The sequence below is a fragment of the Anoplophora glabripennis genome, unplaced genomic scaffold (assembly GCF_000390285.2).
Source record: "Anoplophora glabripennis isolate ALB-LARVAE unplaced genomic scaffold, Agla_2.0 scaffold78, whole genome shotgun sequence".
Classification (NCBI taxonomy): Eukaryota; Metazoa; Arthropoda; class Insecta; order Coleoptera; family Cerambycidae; genus Anoplophora; species Anoplophora glabripennis.
In genome coordinates this window covers 1,215,585-1,232,184 of record NW_019416286.1, presented here as the reverse complement: position 1 = coordinate 1,232,184, position 16,600 = coordinate 1,215,585, and the positions used below count along the sequence as shown (strand labels likewise).

General features: G+C 33.1%; 1 protein-coding gene across 8 annotated transcripts in view; it reads left to right on the top strand.

Moving 5' to 3' along the window:
• Nucleotides 1–16,600, top strand: part of LOC108907953 (leucine-rich repeat extensin-like protein 5) — a 158,495-nt gene that overhangs the window by 113,301 nt on the left and 28,594 nt on the right. For 2 of the 8 annotated variants that reach the window (XM_018711823.2, XM_018711821.2), the window contains one exon: nt 2,822–2,872. The exons of 4 other annotated variants lie outside the window; for them this stretch is intronic. The gene's annotated coding sequence lies outside the window, so the exon portion shown is untranslated. Of the gene's footprint in view, nt 1–2,806; nt 2,873–9,511; nt 9,590–16,600 lie in introns of those variants that run through there. 2 more of the 8 variants (XM_018711825.2, XM_018711826.1) reach the window with 2 other exon arrangements.

Here is a 16,600-nt window from a genome sequence, read left to right as displayed (position 1 = left end):
TTCATGTAAAGAAAGATCTTCAGATTCCATGTCTGAAGATTCTGAGTCTAGAAATTTATATTATCTTGTCTATGAAATGTGCAGACGAAGAAGAGAGTCCGCCATATGAGGATCCCTTAATAGTAGGGATGAAAAATAAGATAATAAGTTCGTGCGTTAGTGCGCGTCTGAGACTGAGACAAGATGTATTTTGTCAAGCTGTACTACTGCGTATTTTGCCAGTTTCCCACTCTCTCATAAGGATTTGACTACTGTCAGTTTTACCACAACGGCGATTACCTATTTGGGTTGTTAAGTGCTTTGGGTTTGAAGTTCAGTATATGCACAAGTTCAGTTTGTTTTAAAAAAATAATTTCCCACTAAAGTCACCTATTGTTGGAAACGTGCAGCATTTGCGCAAATGAAATGCAGACTTTGTACCATGTATTTCTTCCAATTTCTTTGTTCTCTAGTGATTTGGTCATTGTGTTTTACTTCCAATCTTTGAAGAGTCATAGGTCCTTAGGAATCGTTCTAGAGAGGGTTCAGCCCTGAATTTGTTGCAATATCACTGTTTCACCTTGTACATCACAATGAAGGACGAAAAGTTTAAGCCGGATTGTTAATTGGCAGGAAGAGACGGACCCAATACACATAATTAGATCACGAGAAAAATTGTTTTCATATAAGTGAAGGGTAATGTTTGAATAAGTTCTTCAATGATTTCAACATCAAATTTATATTCCTCTTCCTACAGATAAGTTGCGAAACTCCAGCTTTCGCGTTGCTGGCCATCAAGTATTTATTTTGCAGTAGAAAAAAAACCTAGATACGTCCGTGGAGTCTCATTATTTAGACAGCATAGGAAGCTCCCAGAAATGATGAATGGGCTCCGGTTGTGTAATTTGGACATTGTTCCCTGGCTCAACCTTGGCTGAAAAATCAATGCAGCCTTGGCGTGTTGTAGTTGCCGTGGCAACGGCGCCCATTCATCCCGCTCGCGCCGCCCACGCATACGCTGTGATAGCAAAAGTGGCGGCGGGCGCCGCCCCCAGCGTACTACCGCCACGGACACTACCATTTCCTTTGTCTACGCCCGGTTTCACTATATACTACATATAGTCGAGCGGCTGGCTGCCAGCTCCCGGCACCAGATCGGGGCCAGGATTAAGGAATGTGTCCTAAAACGAATATACCCGGATAATACTTACCTTTGCAGGAGTTCTAGGTTCTTGTGGATACTACTAGTTTGTAAGCCGGCAGTGCATTCACATAGCACATGTAATATTGTTTCGTCTTCCTGTTCACAGCCCCTACAAAGAGGTGTTTCACACTTCCTTATATTGTAAAGGTGTTTCCTTAGCCAGCAGTTTGATTACCTGTCACCAGGCTGAAACGAATACTTCTATAGATAAAGTGTAGAGACGTAGCTTCTTGTGGATACTATGCCTGTAATCAAATTTTGTCGGCACTCCACAACTTTCATAGATTTAGCACAGGCACTACTTTTGAAGTGCAGCTGGCTTAACAGCATTCCTAAGTACAGCTCTGAAAACTCTTATCCTTTTAGGTTACAATTAACGAATGGTCGAACGGGTCAAAGTCGGTTAGCGAGCAAATATTTCGTTGATCATCCCACTGAGCTGATTAGGAATAAGGTTGATTTATAGGCTTTGGTACTTAAAATAGAAATAACTAAGTTATTTTCATCTTTCCACCAATAATATTGGAATCTTAAACTTTCTTACACGACATTAGGAAGGAGGATAATAAATATGTCATCAGTTAATAACAAAAACAAAATGTCAAGGAAACCTTGAACTGATAAGTAAACTCTTTATCTAAGAGGTTTACAGATTAAAAAATTCTTTATTGCTTATAGCAGGAAAACAAATTTTGCGACAAATAATATTACAATGTTGGCAGGTTAATCTCATGTAGGTAGTTCTTTATAATTTTTTAACAACAAACAGATCTCATAATAAATCGTCATTGTATTCATAGTAATGTATTAGTTAAGGAAACGATTAAATGATTTTGTGAAAGAATTATTCTTTTCCATCCATTATAAAACTAAACAAATTACATTAACAATGAATATGGTTTTTTTCTTTTATTAATAATAGTCCACGATATTTGACTTTGGGCAATATTATAAAACGTCTAGGCCAGGTGCATTTTAAGTCAATGTAAGTATTACAAAACTGATTAAGCAGCAGGACTAACAAATGTCTCTCGCGGTGCCTTGCCATCGCCGCCAGATCGTCCGTATATGAAGAAAACGTTGCTCATTTCATTCATACGAATATTCCAATTTCAATTTCCCCTTTGGTTTATTTTCCAAATGAGTTGCTGGTCTGGTGAATGGATCCTTTCCAAGAGAAACGTTAAACCTGTTTAATTGCTTCTGTTGTTTTTAGCTAATTGAATGTTCCTTGAGCGGTGCTATTTTTAGTTTGATTGTGATCCCTCTCTATCTCTGCGCTTAGCTCAAGAGAACAATATTTCTTTAGTGTTACAATACTGTATAACATATATTGTTGACTCGCTGACTGTTTTTCAAGCTTAAAAATCTTCACAGTTGAAATTCTTAGTCTCTCGTTGTTTTAAAGAAAATTGAAAAGATGGATAAATCGTACTTTTAGTTTAACGACTGTACAAGTGCATTAATTCAATAAACAAGGAGAAACTGAAATCTTTATATATTCCAAGAGAGAATGTCGTTATTACTTTATAAAATACATTTATTTTGTTACCAAATCAGCTAGTTCTGTCTATTAATTTATAGTCACTATAATTGAAGAACTGTAATACCAACTAATTATAGATGTTATTTTTGCAGGTGAGAGTGACAGACAGCAATTTCCTGATCATTTTATGTCTTGAGGAACAGGTATTTATACGATTTATTTAAAATGTTTTATAATGCACAGCATCTCTGTATAACTAGGTATAATTAAGCCAAGTTAGAGATGGTTTTACCATATTGATATTTTATTCATATTTGTGAACGGATAAAGGTTGAGCCACATTGACGCTATAATATTTAAAGGAGTTTAGCGTCGTAACGTTCGTATTTATCGAAATTTTGAACTGAATCTAATAACAAACCAACGTCAAAACATGCCCAGAAATCCAAGCAATTTACATTTTGTACTAATTTGATCTTGATGATATTATCAAAATACTTAATCAATTTACTTATTTTTATCTAATATCTACCTATTAACAATTGATAATATCCAAGATATGAATATTATATCAGCCGATGTTGGAATTTGCATACAGACGAAGTCCTTAATTTAGTTTTAAAAGTCAAGTCAAGAGTGAGTACTTAAAAAGCTAAAAATACTGTTAAATTAATCTCTATTTTTCATATAAACGTCTTTACAGATAAAAATATGGCGTGTGTAAGAGAAATTAGTATCAAAAAACGTTTTCATTATCTTTACGTTCTTTATATTATTCCGCTTTAATTATTCTGAACAAAATTTCATTAATTAAGTAATTACTGTAATTATAATCACTGAATAATGAAGGTGTCCCGTCAGGAAAAGTCTAGGAAGCAGGACATTTCAAGTTAAAAGTTTTTCAAACCAAAGAAAAGAAAAAAGGGATAATCGTACCTAATTATGCACAAAGGCGGAACATATTCTTTGTCAAAGCCTTATTAAGTTATAATCAAGTATGTAATTATTATTATACGTCACTTCTAAAAAACGATAAACATAAGAAAGTGCTTAAAATGATCTTATATTATAAGGAGAAAGTGTTATATAAATTATCTAATACTAACGTTAGTTACAGCTGCTTTACTTTTAACGATTGTGAAAACTTCTCGGGCAATTTCAATAAAGTTGATTGCATATCATGGCCCCACATTTTTTATTGGTTGCCTGTGATATGGCGAATTCTAGCAAAAAGAACACAGGAATATTGGCCAAATAACGGAGGAGTCTTGATTCTGATCCGATGTTGTGAGAAGAATTGAGTCGACCATATGTGGCCGAATCAGGTAAATGCTAAAAAGAGAATCATAACTACAAAGGAAACAAAGAGGAGTTCGTAGGGAGAAAGGACTTGGTATTCCTGTGGATGACCTTCTGGTCATACCTTTCTACATGTAATGTCTTGATTCTTGGTTCAGGTTTATGCCGACGATCTGGTTCTTTTAGTAAGACTTCCTCTAAAGCAAGAGTTTCTTCAGAATGAGGTTCGGAGCTAGTATGAAAGTGAAAAATGTTTGTAAACCTCTACAAAACAGTTATAGTACTCTTCACAAGGAAAAAGGAGTTATGCCACTTGATACCCCTTGTTTATTGCGGTAGGCAATACGTTTTACGGAAGAAGTGAAATATTTGGATATTACCTTAGATGGATTCAAACAAGTATAAATGTGATCTAAAAGTCTTCTAGAAACAGCCAAAGTCAAACTCTGATTTACAGAGACAAGAGTGTCAGGCTACAGCTGGTGCGCCAAAAGCTGACACCATGGGACAACAGTTTGCTGGAGGATATGGCCACAGCACACTGTCGACTCTTCTGCCGACATTCTTCTTCCAGTAAGAGATGAATGGAATCAAAATGGAACTAACCTATTGAAGGCAGATAGTTGTTGATCTACTGTCAGTTCCAAAACTCCAAAAGGTGGTAAATTTGATGACCAGACTATCGGTAAACGTTGGTACCTGTGTGACTACCTTTCAAGCAGAAATATATGCCCCTGAGTTGTGTGTACGGGGGCTGGAATAATTGCAGGATTTAGGAGTTTATAAAAATACTTACTTAGCCAAGTAGCTGTGACTGTTTTTGGATCTTATTGATGTAATTCAAGAACGGTATGGATTTGTCAGGATACCAGGCGCTATTAGGAAATAATAACATAGTGACTTTGGTCTGGACACCTGATTAATCAGGTCTCAAGAGAAACGAGGTCGCAGACTTTCTAGCTGGAGAGATCGCTACCTTGGGATGGGATCAGAACCAGGTGTTGGCGTAGCTTCCGCTTCTGTCAAAGCTACTTCTGCCTGATTAATCAGGTCTCCAGAGGAACGAGGTCGCAAACTTTCTAGCTGGAGAGATTGCTACCTTGAGATAGGATCAGAACCAGGTGTTGGCGTAGCTTCCGCTACTGTCAAAGCTACTTCTGCCTGATTAATCAGGTCTCCAGAGGAACGAGGTCGCAAACTTTCTAACTGGAGAGATTGCTACCTTGAGATGGGATCAGAACCAGGTGTTGGCGTAGCTTCCGTTACTATCAAAGCTACTTCTGGCTTAAGAAGGAGGAAAAACATTTGAGTACTGACAGGCGCTGCCTAGATTCTAAAAACTTGTTGGAGTTAAACAATTGATCAATTTCTCCAAATATTATTATTCTATGATTAGATGGCTGATTTGGCTTGGTTATAGAATAGTTCCGCTAAAATGCTAAAATCAGGGTGCCTCATATTTTGCATTAGTGAACCTATCCGGTCGAACCGATTCAGCTAGGTCTGTCAAACTAGATACAGATGTAATCCTTTGAAAGTTCTACTGGTGTATGGTCATTCAGAACTCTATATTTTAGCTTTCCCTTGTGATACGTCGCTGGCTGATGCTGTGACCATCGGCTCACTAATTCATACTAGTTGAATCCATTTAATTTTTATAGACTCTGGAAACTGATTAGGTTAAAAGTCTCCTAGGCAGATGTATCCGTCAGCAACAATTGAGCCGGGGATTCAGCAATTAAGAGATCGTCTGCCGGCTGTGATAGATTACCCGGGGGGTTTTTGTTTTTATTAATGAACAGTTAGCGTGGAGGATATTGGAGTCAATACCAATTGACCCTGTTACTAGAGACACGTGTCTCTAACGCAGCCAGTTGTAACCATGTATTCCGTTCGGATAACGCATAGTAACCATGCAATCCCGTTGTTTGTTATAAAACATAATTGAACGCCAGCTTACATTCATACACTTGGCGGATCGACACTAACGCTGCTGCAATAAAACTAGTTCGGATCGTTTAAAAAAATTACGGCTCCGCTGCCGGGCGATAATTGCATTGGCATTGTTGTAGCTGAATGGAATTTGCCGTAAATTGTGAAATTAACAGTCCGTTGTTTCGTTTGTATTTCGATTTATAAGTAGTGTTCAGCCGGTCGTGACTGCAATATTTTATTGTGAAATTGCATTAAAAATTCAGTTTGCGGAATGTAACGATATCTGTTTAATTCGATACTGTAACCTGGAGGCTACCGTTTTTTCTATAACCAAATTGGTGAATAAATTTTCGTTGATTGATTCAAGTTATACGATACCACTGTTGGATAGTGTATAGGTAAAATGCATATTTTTCAATATTTATTTATTTCTTGGGAGACACTAGATTGGATACAGTGAATCTGCTAGCAAAAAGCCATGAATTTTATTTCTCAAACTCGATAGTATGAGGATACAAAAAATTTAAATATAAAGCTCTCTTTTTTCTAAAGTTTATTAGAAAAAAGAGAGATGACACATCAACTTAAGGCCAACAAATACCTTTCCACTAGAGCTTTTATTTCATTTGTTTGCATCGACACGCACTTCTACTAATAAATGTTAAAATCTAATTTAAATGTCAATCGATCAGTCATGTGATAGCGACTCTCTCAGCAGTACGTTTCATTCATTAATTGTTAATTAAACCCTTTCTAAGTTGGCAAAAATTACACTAATGAATTGTTAATTTTTTTTTATAAATGCATTTCTTGTGGTAAACAACTTTTTTCTACTGGGTGTCGAAACTGACAAAAAATTAATTACTAAATATTAATAAATACGCTTTTAAAAGCAACTAAATTACTGACCGACAAAAAATCTGACTAAACCGATATAAAATGCAGATATAGAACTAAATTAATCTCATTATTAGAACCAGGAGCAAATCGGTAGTTTTTTACCGCGAGATATTTATTTAAAACGAGAATTCACTTTGATTATTTTGATCAGAGCGTGTTGAAAATGACTAACGGTAAAAAAATTACCTCAGCCAAATCGTATCCTATTGTTAGTTTCTGGTATGGGATGATAGCAGATGTATGAACTTTTATTTATTTATACCAAGCTGGAATTAAGTATTACTCTCTACTTTATTTTTATAAGCAAAAAAAGTGTTCAACCACGTCGTGTTACTGTTTGAGCAAGGTTTATTTTGATGTAAACATTTCATACCCACGGAATCAATGGAAAAAGTATCAGGAGCTTTAAATCGCATATCCAGAAATACTATGATACAAACGTCTCTAGATATAGGCCGATTTCAACGTTATTAGTTCTCATCAGTACGCGATCAAACGAAATAAATTGAATACCCCAACAAATTTATTAAAATTATGTAAACATTGGTTTAATACAGATGTTTAAAATGTTCCTTACCCATTTTTCAGCAAAAAGTTTTAATGTCAGTTTAGACGCACTAAACACAACACGTTGTCGTAGTGACATGGATATCATGAAAAATAGTCGCTGACACTGAGATCTGGCGGTTTTGATGTCCATTCTATTTTTATATACAACAAAAATACAGTCTAAATAATTTCAAAGTTTAATGAAAGATGAAACTAGTTATTAAATTTAAATGATCTACTTCAACTACATACTACAAAGATAACGACATATTAAAATATGATTTAGTCGCATTACATAGAACTTTATTTTTTCATCATGATTAGGCACTTTCAAGTATAAAAAGGCTTGTGTATTTCCATTGACTTTTTATTGACAACAATTAATTGATATCAGCAGATTAAATGCGTTCATTTAAAACAATGAAGTTGATAAAGAGTTCCTACAGAAATTGGGCATAACATAAACGGATTTTAATTTTACTTGATTTTAGATAACTGATATATATTTTGTTCATCACGTTCGGAAATAAGGATATGTCAATATCAGAGGTTTATACTTATTAAGATACCGGCGCCTGAGGATTATATAATGAAAGAATATAATATGTTGATATTCTAGTCCTTATCAAGCATGATTTTTCCAGTAAATACTAGATGTATCCACATATAAAAACATAGACTGTAGAAAAATCGGTGTGAGTGAAAGCAATAAAGCATTTTCATCATTTTACTCATTTGTGATTATATTCAAACTAAAACTTATTTTTTTTACTAAATTTATTTTAATAAATGTTCAAAATATCTTCCTTCAACTTCTCAACTTCTAAACATTTTTCACACCTTCGGATTAATTCCTTGTGGCTTGTGGGTCGCTGCTCTAATAGAATCCGGTGACAGATGCTCAAATGCTTGCCTTACAATTTTCCTTGATTGTTCTAGTAACACCATTTTTTAGTGTCCCAAATAAAATAGCATATATCTAAACTAAATTCATTTGACAATTAAAAACCTGTGACAGTTGCCATGTAGATTACCTATCACGGCCAACCTAAAATGTGCGAAACAAATGGAAACATAATTTTAAGAAAAGGGAAATGTTTATTCGTAAATAAAGTGGAAACCACTGGGTTTAGGTATAGGGAAACTTTAACAAAGTTACACTTAATTTTAGTGCAGAATACGAATACGTTAACAAAAATAGGGGTTTCCATTTAAAAATTTCGTTTTCCACATTATCTGAACGATATTTTTTTTGATCACCCTGTATAAAAACTGGAAAATTTTCATGTCAAATTCGATAAATTAGGTCTTCCTCTACAAAATGTCCAATTTGCACAAAAAAATAAACCTACGTTTCCGGGAATACTAAATTTTGCTGACAGTCTGCATCTGTCAATTTTTGCTTAAAAACCAAAATATCTCGGAAACGGTCAATCCTAAGTATGGAGTGTGCTATATGTTTTCAACATAAAAATAGATGCTCTTTCCAAAAATTCAATAATATACAGGGAGTTTTTAAAATTTAAAATAAGAAAGTTACTATGGACTTCCAGTATAACCGGAAGTACGATGACCTTGAAAATACTTTAGCTTGGTAGACGCCACAGTCCGTATTATACCATCACAATTTTAAAAAAATCTTGCCAGCGGTTTCCCAGGTATCCATCGATGGAGTTAGTGGTGGGACACCTTGTATATCTTTAATTTTATCGAGTTTCTTTTAGCACTTATGAATATTTCTCGTTTGAGGCATCCATATCAAAAGATCAGAGTATATTATTTGCATGGATTTTGGATGGCCTCGTAGTACTCACGTCAAACGTACTTAGAAGGGTTTATTTATAAGGATTTTGCTATTCAAAGATAATAAACACTCTCAGTCAATGAAAGATAACTGTATCAAAATTGTCGATGGAGAGGCCGGCTTATCGCGACAATTTTATCTTAATAAACCGTGAGTTGAAGATATTATGTATAAATTATTAAGTAGAAAATTCCACAAAGCCAAAAAACCACCACGCATGCTTATGTGCTCGAGAGAAAATAGATTAGGCTGATAGCATTTAGTATCAATCAAACGAGATAAGATTAATGAAAGTATCTAAAAGAAGCGTAAATATTTTTTATTCCATCATAGCTCGTTATATGTTCGGTTTATACGACGGATTGTGAATTTTTTTGTTCAGTGCAATTTGAAAGTTGAGAAACAAGGATTTAAAAGTAAATCATTTTTTTCGGTAAGTGAAGGAAGTTCTGTTAACCACGAAAAAATGTGATGCTTATTTTAATAACTATATGGGTTATTTTTAGATAGTCTAAATTTGATAACAATATTTCTGTACAATTTATAAGTTAGCTGGTTTTATGACAACATTTTTACTGTATCATTACTCCTTCACATTATTCGTATTGTTAAGCAACTTTAAGCAAATATTTCCTTGTACGTAGTACGATAATCCAAATGTTTGTTTTTGTTATATTTCACTACATAAGGCAAGTAATTACTTACTTTGACCATAGTTCTGAGAACGTACTGCTGGCTATTGATCAGTAATTAGTTAATTTATCATTTACTATTTGTTTTGTTAATTATACGGTTCATTTTTACTTTCATTTCCAATATCTTCAAAAGACAGATTGGTTTACAACCTCCAGGAACTATCAATAACCGATTAAATGACTTAATCAAATTTATTAGAGCTAAATTTTAATCTTGGATTTTGAAAATCGATAAAATGAAATAGAGTACCTATCTAATTATCAAATTATGCAATAAGTAAAACCATTACAAGGTAAATAGGGTTTCTAAGAAAATATAAAATATATTTTTTGTGTCTCGAAATCAGCCTGTAATATTTTTCTAGAGTGTGATATACAGGGTGTTGCAATGTTCCATCCACAGAAAGGTGATTGATTGAAAATAAGAAAATCGTTGAAAAGAATATGTCTCCTGTTAGGCGAATTGGGCGCAGAGAAATATATTTGAACAGCATTCACGCAAAATCCTGCTTCTATAATTGTAAATTTTCTTGAAATGCCCATCTTGGTATCAGGTATTGAAACAAGTAGGTAAATCATTAAATATTTTTTATCGGAAGCCCCAGTCAAAAATTCTTCAATATGTGCTCTTTCCAATACTGCAGCTTTTTTTGCTTGCTTTGTATTCTCTCGATTCATTCTTCAAATAAGCAGTAAGATTGTTATATTTTCCAATATCTATATTTTTGTATACCTTTATAGTAGACTTCAACATCGAATATACAGGGTGTCCCGGAAATGGTGGGCAATCTCTCGGATATGGATAAATAATGAGAAAATAATGTCACAAGTTCATATAAATTTTTTTCCTCTGGGCTCACCCTGTAGAGTTATTAGCTCTTGAAGTTGAGAATTAAAAATGTTTTTTTTTTCAAATTTATCATTCTTTTGAACCAATGAAACCATTTGAAACATGTGGTAATTATTGTCTATTTATAATAAATATCTAAGTACCTACTTAAGCGATAAAAATATTAAGCGTAACGAAATATCCCTAAATCTATGCATGGAAGATAAAATTTCATAGTAATGATGAGACATTAAATATAAATTTACACTATTCCTTAAGTAAATTTTCACGATACTCACTCTCACTTGTTAAAAGCAACACTTCAGGCTGTAGAAGTAGATAATAATAATTTATAAGCAGCCTGTAATAAAAGTGAAAACGATATTTACGATTAATTTTATGTAAATAATTACGTTGATGTAATTTTATGCCTCGCACTGTAAAAAAAAATCGAATTGCCTTAGCACGTCCGATGACGCTGTCTCGTTGAATTGATTTATTACTAATTATCTTCTTTCCTGCAATTAGAGGCTTTAAGTAACGTTCCTCCAATAAAAAAAATTATGTGCGTTGCTCAATTTTCTTACTATATATTATAATTTTGTCCTACATTTAACGGCATATTTGTGAGATTATATCGGGGTATGTCACGCATTATCTTTATTTATTTGCAACCTATAAAAAAACAAATAAACATTAATTCATGGCACATGATGAAATTTATTCGAATTTTATATGAAATTGGCTGAAAAAATTTATACGGGTATTTTTTTTAGACCAAACGTCAAATAAATTCGTTTATTATCCTCATTATGCACACCTAGCTTTTAAACTCTATGTTCAATTGTTCACATGATCTTCGAGACGAGCGTTGCAGTTTACAGCATACTTCAGTGATTTGAAACTCAATTTGTACTAGTGCGCAGTTTATTTAAAGCATATTTGTACAAAATTTATTACAAAAACAAAATTTAGAATCCGTTAAAATGATTTAAAATATAATCCAAAGATTTAGGTAATATTTGTTTGACATATGACTTGGCAATAGGGAACAAAATTAAGCTTCATTAAAATCCATTTTGATTAACAGCCATACGTATTCACTATTCGTGTTAGAAATGTATTCGGATTAAACAAATATGTTGTTAAAAATACGAGTTACATAATTTATTATCAAAACATTATTTTTTATAAATCGCTAATCATATTTTAATGGCATAAATATTAGACGTTTCTATAATGCGAAAATGTTAATTTTATACAGGTTAATGTATAGATTTACTTATCCTTAACGACATTATCTAACATTGGAAAGTATAAAAATATACAGGATGGTGCTAATTATCTTGAAATTGAGTTTATTGATATAAAAACGTTATTCGCTAATATTCTTATCACATATAAACGTATAATGAATTGATGTTTAACTCACAATTTTTTGTTTATTGGATGTGGACACATAGGTATTAATGAATGAAACCTTACGAATACTTGTTTAAAAATAAATACTGTCAACGTATTTTTTTAATGGATATTGTATCGAATCTATTGTTTTAAAAATATATTAGCGTAAATATAAATTCGTTGTGACGTACTATACCATCTGCTTCTCTACTAGAAACGGGAGTATTTTAAACTTATAGATATTAATGTTTTCCTGCAAAACCTATATCTGTAATATCAATCAATCTCGCGAATGTTATCTTATGAAATGTTTGATCTACAAATCATCTCGTAAATTAATAACTAGATTGTTAAAATCTAAAGAGCAACACTGCTACTTATGTTGTATGACGCAAACGTACGTTTAATATGTCTGACCTCTCAATTTTGTCAAAATTTAAGTGGTATTTTCCAATTGTAGACAGATAAAGATCGATACTATACGCTATAAATAAAAATATTCACCTGCAACCAATGATAGTATCGGGTGATCTCTGAATATTACCTCCCCTAATTTTTCGTCATTATTTCGAGATAAGATAAAAAGAAAAACATCGTCCTGTATATTATTTTATTTAAATGAAAACTTCCTTACAATTCAATGATAATATCTCATATTAGAAGAGATAAAGCTTAAAACATACGCGTTATGTTATTAGAGATTATTTGTTGCTAGGCAGTAGTACTACTCTTAAGATAAACAATTTTTTTTATCTGCTTTAGAATTAAAGATAAATATCTCCTACATCCTAGGGAGGAGTTATACTCATATCTTCACAAAATAAATATCTGTTTGAATATTTGTAATTTGTAGTTATACTTTTCTGCTATTTCGCAGAATTACGAGTAAATGAGTTCAATTTTCGCGTGCCTGCCCAGTACACAAAATTCGTTCCAGATTGATATTAACTTTTACACATAATGTAATTTTCCGAGAAAAGCTAACATTATATAATCGCATGAAAATACATGCTTTAATGCACGTACTTACACTGCATCTACATATTATCCCATCTTTGTGGTTCCATATGACTACACTAATTTAATATAAAAGCCACTTCCATGTCTCCCCACAATTATGCCCAAAATAACTATATCCTTGTTAAGATTATACAGGTTATGTCTTTATTTGGTAAAATTTTTGCTACCTCATGTTAATACTTATGAATTTTTTAAAAGTTACCACAGTTTGATTCAAACAATGGAAAGCCCTAGATTTTTTTTCTGATTAACCTCAAATCATAAATACTCACTGTCTTCCATTGACTACTTCAGTATCAGGTACTCCTGTTGTCTTTCATTATTCTAAATGTCAATCTTTCTTCAGATATATGAAAAAATATATAGAAGTATTGGCCCAAATTCGATTAACGCCGTTATTATACAGGGTGTGGTTATAATCTATAGAAATTAAACTACAGCTTCCTGGTGATATTTGTAATAGAAAAGTCTTATACGAAAAAGTTCTATCTTCGCATTTTTTTTTGTAAATTAAAGTTAATTTATTCAACGAAAATGAAAGCCGACCCTGTGTTATTTATTAAAAACTTTGGAAATGTTTTTATGTGACCCGAGATGCAATCTTATAATTTAAGTCGGTATAATACTAATAATACTAAAAGAAGGTTAGGTTACATTGTCAAAAAATGTGTGCAGTCAACTGATTTTGTATTTGTATTGAATTCACTATTCACTTAATTATTAAATATTAACCATCGTCCATCGACCCATCAGTGTTAAAATGTGAAAGATTCCAGACAAAAGTTTTTATTTTGTAATTCCACGATAGTGACAGCGTAACTTTTATAAAAAAGTAAATAATAAGAATAGCGTGTCGATTACATTAAAAACGAGATTCTTATTTCTTACTTACTCACTACTTTTACCATGTAACGTGTCGATTTGGTGTTGTACCGGGAACGATGGCCACAACGTCACCCTCCATGTGCAAATACAAATCCTACAGTGCGTTCAACGGCTGCGAGATACAGGAAGTGTTATTCCTCGAGGAGAAGGACTTGGTCCGTAAGTGAACCTTAATGTTGGAGTTGCAGTGTTGGAAAATCTTGACGAAGGCCCCACAATTAGTACTCGACGACTCGCACACAATTTACAAAAAAAAACCGCAAAAATAGAACTTTTTCGTATGACTTTTCTATTACAAATATCGTTAGGAGGCTGGAGTTTAATTTTTATAGATTATACACGCCACACCCTAAAGAGAGATAATTGAATGAAATTTGTATTTTTTTACCTATGTTCCTGGCTAAGCAAAAGATTCCGAAAACCCTTACCTAATATCCGGCAGCAGCTAACTGGTTCGGGACACCACGGTGAAAACTTATCAAGAAAGTATTTTCCTAAAGCGGGTATAAATCGCGTCCGGATTGATAAAACGGGAGATATTTTATATAACGGAGCAAATGTAATATCGACTCCATGTACGTGTGGTACACAGACACATTTATTTTTCCCGAATCATCGTTGAACCAAATACCGATCGGAAATTTATCTCGCCGAGATAGGTACCTATCCGTAAAAAGCGGCTCCCATTCATCATTCGCGGAAACACGGGTGCGAATTCAGCTCTGAAGTTTTCCACGGGGCCCGACAAAAACTGACCCAGAAAGCAGTGGCGTCACTGAATTTTTCCGGATTTCTGGAAAAATAATACGTAACGAAATATATCGGGAAAAATATTTTAATTCCTTTGGGTGCTTCTATCTGGAGCTTCTTAAGCTTTTATTAGCTTTTCCAAATTTTCGTTTCAGAAAAAAAAAGGGAAAACCATAATTTAGCGTCGATTCTTAACGACATTAAGCGATTGTGAATTTTATTCTTAAATAGGACGATATATATTTTTACATATATATCCCTAGATTTTTTGGAGCAAAGATCGCTCTAGTTAATAGATAATTTCAAAAATATAAAGTTTTATGTTCACCATAATCGTATTGACCATACGAGTAACCCTACACCTTCCTCTCATGACTCCGTATAGTAACACGGGGTGGTTTAGTCAGTCTCATTTAATCTATTCATATAGCTTGGAAAATCCTCCTAAAAACCAGCTATTTGATCTATTATTATTTTCCTCGCAACATTCTAACAACTTATTTAAATATCTTGGAATTTCTACGTCTTTTCGAATGCATTTGGAGTGTTATTAGAAATATCGGTTTTTCGCTTCACCATGGGCTAACCCGTTGATACCAGATGCGCCCGACGGTCTAAGTCAACTTATTCAAAAACATTGCTAAATTTCATGAGGTCTTCTCCGAAGGAAGGCTTTGCAAATTTATTACTCCTGGTGACAAAAGGCACTAGTCTCTCGACGACTTTATGGCGACGCTAAACCTACTTGAAAACCCTTAACTTTTTTTTAATAATTAGTATTGACCGAGATATTTTACTGTCTGATTTGGCCCATCCTTTCCTAGAAGTAATAAATAAACTACCACGTGTCCCGGCATTTGTTACAATTCTTTTGTAATTAACTTTTTACGTAAATAAAAAATTAGTGTTAGTTTTTTATATCGGTTGTATAAATATTTTACCTTTTGCAATCAAACTTTATTATAAGAACGACGACTGCTTCCCACGAGCATATTCCACTGCTAAATGAAAACTGTGGTTTAACAATATTAAAAATGTATGCAATGTAAATTACTTAAAGTTGTGTTACTTCGTTGCTTGCTAAAGTGTTTTATACATTAAATAGAGTGAGTTTGACTTTATTTACACAGGTGTGCAATTTTCGAGGCGATTTTCCTTTATAAAATATTCACTAGGTGGGCGACTTTCGAAATTTGCAGGCTTATGAAAGGTAACGTAAAAACCGAAACCCGAAATTTGATTCATACGTGAACTGATACTGTATTTATTAAAGAAAATAGTTTTACGCCAAAACTTTTACCAACTGGCAACATGGAGAGTAATTTGACTAGTAATATGCACGTAAAAATTCTTAAAGTTAGTTATAAACAAACTGGTCTAAACATTTACTTGAACATGATTAATCCTGTTGTAAATCTCATGTAAAATGCTTATAAAAAAAGAATGTTAGAACAAATAAACTATGAAATAAAACAAAATAGAAAGATAGTATATATCTACTTCAATGATTCAACTCATCAAAAAATTATAAAAGGAAATGGTAATCAACTCAAATTACTTATAAGTTTAAAATAAAAAAAGAACAGAAAAATTATTATCTAATGTTTTTATAAATAATTGAAGATCATAAAAAATGGAAAAATCTAGAGTTTCTATAGTGGCGTCAGATGATGGAAATTCGTGCAAATTCAGAGAATTTAATTTAATGACCACACCATGGCTTAAGAATGTGATGAATCTGTTTTTTATAAATATTTAAGTAACGTTGGTCATAGAAGAAAAGGTGATTGGCCATCGAAGCAGTTTCGTCAGTTTCTCATACCATATCATCGTACTGGGTTGATATGGTACCACAACAAAC